This window comes from Sapajus apella, unplaced genomic scaffold (assembly GCF_009761245.1).
Source record: "Sapajus apella isolate SASKATOON/1434 unplaced genomic scaffold, GSC_monkey_1.0 scaffold17, whole genome shotgun sequence".
Taxonomy (NCBI): Eukaryota; Metazoa; Chordata; class Mammalia; order Primates; family Cebidae; genus Sapajus; species Sapajus apella.
The window spans coordinates 2,555,429-2,566,165 of NW_022436957.1; the positions used below are offsets into that span (position 1 = coordinate 2,555,429).

The window sequence follows — 10,737 nt, forward strand, 5'->3', positions numbered from 1 at the left end:
TCTGCAGCTCAAAGCCCTTTAAATGCAGATGAAGAAGAAATTAGAAGATGGACTACATTTGCCAAAGTCTGTCCAAATGCCATCAAACATTTGATGTGGAGTAGAGTAAATAGCTTAAGGGATTCCCCCATTTAAACTTTAAGCAGTAGAAATTTTAGTACAGATACAGGCTACCTTAGGAGTACAAACAACTAAACATCCTAACATACCGAAGGTCTGGCTCTCACAGAGCAGGCACATGGAATGCATGCTTGCCTAAATCAAACCCCTGGCCATACTTTATGACCCTATTCTAGTTTTCTCCTTTCCATTATCACCTGAGTTTAGTGTTTGGTTTGTTCATTATTTTATTCATTTATTACAAATTTTTTATATTTATTTTATCTGTTTTTGTACAATACCTTAAATCCTTTGTGGAAAAAGAGGATGGATGGATGGATGGATGAATGGGTGGATAGATAGATGGATGGATTAATGGATGAGTGGTGAATGGGTAGATGAATGGATAGATTGATGTGTGGATGGGTGTATGAATGGATAGATGGATGTATAGAATGGTGGGATAGATGAATTGATGAAGCAATGGATGAAGAGATGAATGGATAGATGGATAGATGGAAGCAAACAGGTAGACATGTATGGATTGATGGATGAATGGATATAAAGTTGGGATGGGCAAATTGATGAAGAGATGGACAAATAAATAGGTAAGTGGATGTATAGAGGGAAGAAGGTAGATGAATGTGAGAATAAACAGACAGAAAGAAGGATGGATGGATGAATAAATGGATGGAGAGTGGGTAGATGAATCTAGAAATAGATGAGTGATTGAATGGATTAATGGATGGATGGAAGAGTGGGGTGAATTAATTGATGAAAATATGACAAATAGGTAGATGGATTAACAGAAGGAAACAGGTAGATTAATGTGTGGATGGATGAATGGATGGATAGATAGAAAGGTAAGATGGATGAATTGATGAAGAGATGGACAAATATGTAGATGGACTAACAGAGGGAATCAGGTAAATTAATATGTGAATAAATGGATGGAAGTATAGATGGATAGATGGATGGTGAGTGGATGAATGTGGGAATGGATGAATAAATTGATGGATAGAGGTATAGAAGGGTGGAATAAAAGAATCAATGAAGAGATAGGTGAATAAATAGGTAGATGGATTGACAGAAGGAAACAGGTGTGGATGGATGATGGATGGATGGAGAGTGGATGGATGAATGTCGAGATGGATGAATAATCCATTCACTTATGTAAGTACACGTTTCTCCACTTGCTTGTCTATTCATCCATAGATGAATTCATGCATAAATGAATAGAAAAGCAAGTGGAGAAATGCGTACTTACATAAGTGAATCTTTTGAATAACCATAGCATTCTACCATATGATCATTTATTTCCAGTCCTTCTCCTCCTCTCTGTCACCATCAACATTGCCATTGCTTTAGTTTGGTTCTTTGTTCCTCAGGTCAAACTATTTCTCTTCCTTCAAGTGTCCTTCCTCTGAGAAACACTTCTTTCTTGCACCCTCCTCTCTTTTTCAGAATTTAGACACTCCTTTTTTTCTATATCCAAATCATCTTGAAAATAACTGTATGATAGCACTTCTCACACATTCTGTAATCTTTAAATCTCCTTTAACAAAGAGTGGGCCTCTTTGAGACTCTTGTTTTGGTATTATCTTGTAATTCCTGATGCTAGACATAGTGTTTTGCACGTTGCAGTAAGAGAGGCTAGTATTTATGGTGCTCCTACAATCCAAGGTGTCTGTTTTATATACTTCTGGTGTTTTGTGTCCTTTAATTCTCATAACAATCGTTAAGTGGTAGGTGTTATTGTGATTCTCATTTTACAGTTAAGGAAACTGAAGTTCAGAGGTATTCAGTGACTCGCCTATCACAAAGCTGATAAATGGCAGGACAGAAATAAACAAAGGCAGTCTGAGTCTATAGCATGTTCCTCAGGCATTTTTAATGGGGATAATATCTTCCCAAAGGGGATGAAAATTGGTTCTTAGGAGGTGAAAAAGTCATTCATGAACAAAGCTCAAGGATACAGACATACACAGATAAGGAGTATATCTGTAAAATGTGCATGGGGGGTGGGTTAGAAAAAAATGTGTAAAATATTTCTTAGCAATGATGAAGAAAGGTTGAAAATATTGAGTAACACCATTTACTCTCAAGTGCTATAGCATACAGTGTCATTAGAAGATGAAGAGATGGATAAATGGATGCACAGAAGAACGTTATTTGTTTCTATGCTTAAGAATCACGGCAAATAGACACTAAGATGGCACTCAAATGACCCCCAACTGGAGAGCGAACTACCCTACTGACTTGATCCAAATCCATAGAATACATCAAAGATGGCAGGATGTCACTTCTACAATGAGTTTCATAAGACAATGGCTTCTGTCTTTCTAGTAGAGTTTCTTTTGTTGGCTTTGACTAAAATAAGCTGTCATATGGAGAGAGCTACAAGACAAGAAACTGAGGTTGACCTCTTGCCAATAGCCAGCAAAGAAATGAGCCATTCTCTCCAACAGCCTGCAGGGAACTGAATTCTGCCAACATTCACATGACCTTGGAAGAAGATCCCACCCCAGACAAGACTTCAGGTGAAACCTACTTGGGCCAGCACTTTGACTGCAGCCTCGGGAGACCCTGAAGCACAAGACCCACCTAAGCCACCCCTGGAGTTCTTACCCACAGAAACTGTCAAATAACAAATATGTGTTTTTCAAGCTGAGAATGTTGCAGTTACATGTTACACAGCAATATATCCTGAATTCAAGGAGTTTGAAATACTTGGTTTAGACCCAGGAGAAAAACTCAAGACAGCTACATGAAGTGTGGATTCTGTATATTGGTTTGTTTTCACATCACATGAGATCAGCTAAATGAATTTTAGACAGACTTAAAATTTATGTTTGCAGATGAGTTGACTTCAAAGTATAGGGAGGTCACCAACTTTTTTACTGGTTGAAGGCTAGAACTGTGCACTTTGAAATCCTTCCCCAGCATAGCTACAGGCAACGGTTGAGTTGACTTGTTTATGCATGGGTGTGTGGAAAACTCCATGATAAATTTATTTAATGATGGTTAGCTAGTTGGCTGGCAAGGTTGATGTTTTAGGTGAGAGCATCCCCTGATGGACTTTGGGCAGCCCCCTGTCCAGAGATTTATGGATGTACAGAGAGGTGACTCACAGGTACCAATGAATAGGAAATACTTGATTACACACATAGTAAATGGCAAGAGGATTTCCCAAAAAGAAGGGCTCACGTTCACTCTAGAGAGGAATGACAGCAAGGGGTTGGGGGCAGTGGCTCTGAGATTTCTTGTGGTTCAGAGATAGGGACAGGGTGAAACCTCCTACATGCACATGCGTTAGGATGTGCATGGTTTAAACATCCCCCACTGCCTCCCAAGTAGGTAGCTCCCAGGCTTTCTCATTGGCTTGTCCAGCTGTGGGACAAAAAGGAAAGAGTAAAGCATAGAATTTGAAAACTATCAGTGGTCAGCCATTAAAAATTGATTCAGGCATGGCACTATGGCTCATGTCTGTAATCCCAGCACTTCGGTAGTCTGAGGTGGAAGGATCACTAGAGGCCAGGAGTTCGAGACCAGCCTGGGCAACACAGTGAAACCATATCTCTACAAAAATTTTTAAATTAACCAAGCATGTTAGCACATGCCTGTAGTCGCAGATACTTGGGGGTTTGAGGCAGGAGCATTGCTCAAGCCCAGAAGGTCAAGGCTGCAGGGAGCTATGATCACACTACTGCACTTCAGCCTGGGTGACAGAGCAAGACCAGTCTCTAAATAAGTAAATAATAGATTGAGATTCTTCATTACAGTTGTTACTTAGTGATAGAGTATATGAAAATGATCATTAAGACAGAGTACATAGGATATGACTGATCAGGAAAAGACTGCAAGGATCAAGTATTGGTCTAGCTTGACTGAGGCAGGAGGGTTTCTCCCATTTTGAACGATTCATAGCATCACCTGATACGGTTTAGGTGTGTCCCCACCCAAATCTCATCTTGAATTGTAGCTCCTATAATTCTCACATGTCATGGCAGGGACCTGGTGCGGGGTAATTGAGTCATGGGGACAGGCCTTTGCCATGCTGTTCTCATGATAGTGAAGTCTCATGAGATCTGATGATTTTATAAAGGGGAGTTCCCCTGCACAAGTTCTCTCTTGCCTGCTGCCATGAAAGTCATGCCTTTCACTCACCTTCTGCCATGATTGTGAGGCCTCCCCAGGCATTTGGAACTGTGAGTCAATTAAACCTCTTTTTCTTTACAAATTACCCACTCTCAGGTATGTCTTTATCAGCAATATGAAAATAGACTAATACATCATCCTTGAGATAAGAAGACAAGCACAATAATAGCATGGAGAGAGGAGTCAGAACTTGAGAGTCCCCCAACCTGGATGCAGTCATCATCATATTATCAGTTTCCAAGTTCTATCCTTATAGATAAGGTAAATGCATGTCTTGGTTTGCCTAGGAAAGTCTTGATGTACATGTTGCTCTCCCAACAGAATTATCAAGAGTGCTTCCTTTTGCTCCCCAGATTGTCTCAGTTTGGTGGATAGAGAACATACTTTTCCTCCTCTCCTACACATGCATAGAAACTACCATAATACACACCAGAATCTGCGGGCTTTTTTCCACCATTGTGGAACTTAATATTTAAGACAAAGCAGTTTAATGTTAATTGTGATTAATATCAAAGGATGGTTTAAATGCCCACTGCAAAGAGCTGTTTTATTCATGAAGACCTGGGCACAAAGTGTCAGGTGTTCAATCTCTGAACCGATGCTGGCTTACTGTCATACAGGGCTCTGTGGTCTCATAAGGCTCTTTCAACTTTTTGTTTTCATGAATCCAGAAGAAGAGTCTGTGAGGTAGAGCAGGTATTAACATACCCAATATCAAGATAAGGAAATTGAGGTTTGGAGATATAGATTAATGAATTTACCCACATTTGTACAAAGGAGAGTTTATCCTAGGTTACTGGAATGAATCTATAATAGTCTAGTGGGCTTTCTATTCTCACACTTAGTCTGAGCTCCTCTGCTAACCTGTGCATCTGATCTGGGTGTACAGAAGAAAGATAGATTCTACACACTAGAGACTGGAAACTTGCGGCCCACTTTGTGAAATCGTATTAATCATTCAGAGAATTCATAGGAGAATTAACTATAAGAAGCTCTAATAAAAAGACAGAAAATTTACAATGTGACTGCCCTACTCTATCACCCGCCAAAGATACTCAAAGCAGAGAAAGAAATAGCCTTACCTTAGTGTGACGATCTCCATTCTGTAGCCCCAAATAATTGCTATAGAATAACATTATTCCCTGTATCCCTATGGCAGCAACAAGTTCTGATGATAAGGGTCACTTTTTTTGAATTTGCTTTTCAAGTCTCAATGCTACTTTTCAGGAATGCTGCCACCATTGAATTATCAAAGTAGAAGACAGTTCTTGGGCAGGATAAGGTAGAAATTTATCTTGCACCAGTTGTGTGCCTTGCGAAAGGAAAAGGTAAGAGTCAAAGGGAAACAGAGAGACAGGGGAAACCGGAAGTGGTATCTCTAATATGTTCGCTAATCTTGGTTTATACAAAATTTCTGAAAATGTTCTATCTCTTGTTGGTGTTTCAAAAAGGACATTGCCTGTTGTGCATTGCATATTGGATATTGGACCCCCTGCATCAAACAAAAGTCACCTAAAATTTTGCCAGCCAAATAGTCTTTCTATATATTTTATCTTGTTATTATACTTCTGAGGATCCTGGAAAATTTTATGACCACACAAATAAAAGAAGAATCTTATTCTTTCTTTTTCTTTTTCTTTGAAACAGTGTCTCACTGTTTCCCAGGATGGTGGGTGGTGGTACCATCAACTCACTGCAGCCTCGACCTCCTGGCTCCCACCTCAGCCTCCCAAGTAGTTAGGAACACAGGCACACGCCACTATGCCCAGCTAATTTTTTTTTTCATAGAGATTAAGTTCCACTATGTTGCCCAGGCTGATTTCAAACTCCTGGACTCAAGCAATCCTCCCACCTCGGCTTCCCAAAGTGCTGTGATTACAGGCCACTACACTGGGCTGAGGCATGCTTCTTAGTAGCTATAAACGACACAGAGCCACTGCATGGTTGAATCAGATAGGTATGCTTTTTATTCTATTCTCTTCTGACATGGTATGTACATAATAAATTGCATGCGTGAAACAGACTAACAGTTTTCCCATGAATGTAAGCTCCCAGGGAAACCCAGTAGGCAACAGAAAGGAGAAATGAAGCTCAATAAGTTTATCTGAAGCTAATTGCATGATATACTCAAGGGTTGGCCAGTTGCAAACGCCTGTGGAACAGCTTTGAGAGCATTTGCTGAACTTTAATCTTTACTTAGGGAAACTCCCATGATTCCACAGGAATTTTGCCTCTGTAAAGACCATAACATATGGTCCATTTGCAAAGACATATGTTTGAGTAATGGGCCCTGGAGCAAAACATTCACAAATTCCTCTCTTGCTCTTTTTTAAATTTCTAGCATGCTGATAGTCGATGAATAGTTACTCTATCTCCTTTGCATCTAAAGGTAGGGTATGAGTGGGTACCTTTCAGACCGTTGTCTCTGATGATCTGTCTCCATAGGAAAGAGGAAAGAAAGACAGGTCGTCAGGAACTTTACTCATACTGAGAAGAACACTGTTTTGCTGTCAATCTGGAAAGAGCATGAACAACTTCCTCATTGCCTTCGGTCCTAGAAGATCAACCATCTGTTGTGTCAGAACACTTGGCTGCTCAGGAATAGAGTAGAGTCAATGAGACTCAGGCAGCACTGTGACTATGGAGGGGCTCTGGCAATGAAAGAGCCCAGCCTCACCAGCAATGTCAACATCTGGCCCCATGGGGGAATCTTGCCTCTGCTCCCCAAGTAGAGAGTGTTGAATGAACATGTCATTTTCTACTGAAGATAGAAGAATCCCTCTGTCTCTCTATCAGTGATTCCTGAAGACATGTTTATCTCTCTGCTCCAACTTCACCAATGCTGATGCCTCTTTAGCATCACTAAGACAGAATACAGCCAGGTACGGTGGCTCAGGCCTGTAATCTCTGCCTTTGGCAGGCAAAGGCAGAGGATTGCTTGAGACCAGGAGTTTGAGGCCAGTCTGAGCAACATAGGGAAGACCCGCTGTGACACCATCTCTACAAAACAATTTAAAAAATCAGCCAGGTGTGGCGGCAAGTGGCTGCAGTCCCAGCTACTCTGGAGGTTTAGCAGGTGGCATTGCTTGAGCCCAGGAGTTCAAGCAGTGAGACATGTTTCACCACTGCACTCCAGCTTGGGCAATAGAGTGAGACCCTGTCTAAGAAACAAATTAACAAACAAAAAAAACCTTAAAATTGAAAACATAGAATAGATAAGACAGATGTCTCTTAAGCTTGTCAATTCTCAGTAGGGGTTATGAACCAAAGGAGGCAAACCAGCATTGAGACAGTCAGCAACAGTACATAGAGAAACCAGTGTGCACACCCTACGTAACCCAAGAGGCTTCCATACTTAGGGTCACTGAATTGCATGTTTTGCAAAGCAGGGAGTCTTTTTTTCTCCTTTGAAACCAAAAGTTTCTGTGTAGTATCTATCACATGTATCAGTCATTGGAGAGAATGCACTCAACAAGATAAGATGTGGCTCCTGCCCTCAAGGAACTAGAAATGAAAAGTATGGGTTATGTACAAAATTCAACCTAGTCAAAGGAAAACTATAGGATCTTAGGAGAATGCATAGAAAGAGAATTTTACCATGATGAAAGAAATTGTAATGCTTTTCATGAGAAATGGGCATTCTGTAGCTCTTGAACCACCCTGCACAGACATGCTTTCAGCTATGATCGGAATGTCTGTTCCCCAAAAATTCTTATGTTGAACCCTAACCCCCACGGTGATGGTGTTAGGAGGTGGGGCCTTTTGGAGGTGATAAGGTCATGTGATGTTTAATATTGAGTGTCAACTTGATTGGATTGAAAGATGTAAAGTATTGTTCCTAGGTGTGTCTGTGAGGGTGTTGCAGTAGAAGAAGATTAACATTTGAACCAGTGGACTGGGAGAGGCAGACACATTCTCAGTCTGGGTGGGTAACATCTAATCAGCTGCTAGTATGGCCAGAATAAAAGCAGGCAGAAGAACGTGGAAAGACTAGACTGGTTTAGTCTTCTGGCCTACATCTTTCTCCTGTGCTGGGTGCTTCCTGTCCTCGAACATCAGACTCCAAGCTCTTCAGCTTTGGGACCCAGACTGGCTTATTTACTCCTCAACTTGCAGATGGCCTCTTGTGGGACCTCACCTTGTGACATGTGAGTTAATACTCCTTAATAAACTCCCTTTATGTATACATCTATCCTATTAGCTCTGTCCCCCTATAGAACCCTAATACGGGTCATAAGGGTGGACACTCATGAATGGGATTCGTGCTCTTATAAAAGGAACCCCAGAGAGCTCCCTTGCCCCTTTCACCATGTGAGGATGCAGCCGTCTATGAACCAGGAAGCCCTCACCAGACACTGAATCTGCCACGCCTAGATCTTGAACTTCAAGCACCTAAAACTGTGAAAAAACAAGTGTCTTGTTTATAAACCACTTGATCTAGGGTAGTTTCTATTAGCAGCTCGAATGAACTGAGAGCGTCTCTTTTTCACGTGCTATCTTGCAAGATTAATCCGTTAAATCTACCCTCATACTTACACCATCCTCTGCACTTAAGGACAAATTTGTGCACTAGCTATAGATACTAGGAAGAGGATTGTAAAGTGTTGTTCTGTTTTGTATTGTTTTTAATTGGGATGGGATGAGAATAAATTATGAGAGCAACAGGCAATTCTAAAGCTGTAAGGTAGGCAAGCAAAGAATGTTGCAAAAGAGCCATTGCAGTATATTGAGCTCCATAGAGACAGCGCTGGGGTAAGTGAGAGCCGGACGAGTACTGGGCGACTCTGTGCCTCCCTGAGGGAAAATAACTAAACATGGGCAAAGGAGATCCTAAGAAGCTAGAGGCAAAAATGTCATCATATGCATTTTTTGTGCAAACTTGTGGGGAAGAGCATAAGAAGAAGGACCCAGATGCTTCAGTCAACTTCTCAGAGTTTTCTAAGAAGTGCTCAGAGAGGTGGAAGACCATGTCTGCTAAAGAGAAAGGAAAGTTTGAAAATACGGCAAAGGCGGACAAGGTCCATTATGAGAGAGAAATGAAATCTATTTTCTTCCTCAAGGGGAGACAAAAAAGAAGTTCAAGGATCCCAATGCACCTGAGAGGCCTCCTTCAGCCTTTTTCCTGTTCTGCTCTGAGTATCGCCCAAAAATCAAAGGAGAACATCTTGGCCTGTCCATTGGTGATGTTGCGAAGAAACTGGGAGAGAAGTGGAGTAATTCTGCTGCAGATGACAAGCAGCCTTATGAAAAGAAGGCTGCGGATGTGAAGGAAAAATACGAAATGGATATTGCTGCATATTGAGCTAAAGAAAAGCCTGATGCAGCAAAAAAAAAAAAGGGGGGGGAGTTGTCAAGGCTGAAAAAGCAAGAAAAGGAAGAGGAGGAAGATAAAGAAGATGAAGATGAAGAAGATGATGATGAATAAGTTCGTCCTAGCACAGTTTTTTCTTCTTGTCTATAAAGCATTTAACCCCCTGTACACAACTGACTCCTTTTAAAGAAAAAAACTGAAATGTAAGACTGTGTAAGATTTGTTTTTAAACTGCACAGTGTCTTTTTTGTATAGTTAACACACTACTGAATGTGTCTTTAGACAGCCCTGTCCTGGTGGTATTTTCAACAGCCACTAACCTTGCCTGGTACAGTATGGGGGTTGTAAATTGGCACCGAAATTTAAAGCAGTTCTTGTTGGTGCACAGCACAAATTAGCTATATATGGGGATGGTAGGTTTTTCATCTTCAGTTGTCTCTGATGCAGCTTATATGAAATAATTGTTCTGTTACCTGAATATCACTCTGTAATTGCAAAAAAAAAAAAGTTACAGCTGTTTTGTTGACATTCTGAATGCTCCTAAATAAATACATTTTTTTAATTAAAAAAAAGAATGTTATGAAAAAGGACTGGTGAGAATTAATGAATCAGAGGGGGTACTGACAACAATGAATTTTGTGTCTTACTAGTCTGCCTAGGACGGGGACTTGGCTGCCACATTTTAGCTAACCTGCCTTCTGAACAAATCCCCAGCTGGGACCTCACACAGTCCATCCCACTCTCTTTATTCTCTCCCTTGAACCAGAGCTTCTCTTTACTAACAGGGTAAACAGAATCTTATTAAGACATCTGGCTAACGTCAACAGCTTATCTGTATGGAAATGTGACTGTAAATCCATCCACCAACAAAATGAATGTGTACAAAGTGCAAGCAATTCTCCACGCCAAAAAAAAAAAAAAGGAATTAAAAAAAAATAGGTCATAGGAAACAACTGCAAGGGATTTAAAATAATTTTCAAGTTCTACCTACAGATATTTACATTAGGATGTGAGTCTGGTAAACAAGCCACCTTCTATCAACTCACCTATGCATTTATGCAAAGAAAGTAAACAGAACTGATATTGGGAGAGGCAGCCCCATGGTGATTTTTAAGCTGTGGAACCATGTGAGTTTTCAACCTTGGATTTGTCATTTTCACGGATCAGGG

At 40.7% G+C, this 10,737-nt stretch overlaps 1 pseudogene; it reads left to right on the forward strand.

Moving 5' to 3' along the window:
• The first annotated feature begins 8,993 nt into the window (after nucleotides 1-8,993).
• LOC116556616 lies at nucleotides 8,994-10,112 on the forward strand (annotated as a pseudogene).
• Nucleotides 10,113-10,737: the final 625 nt, after the last annotated feature.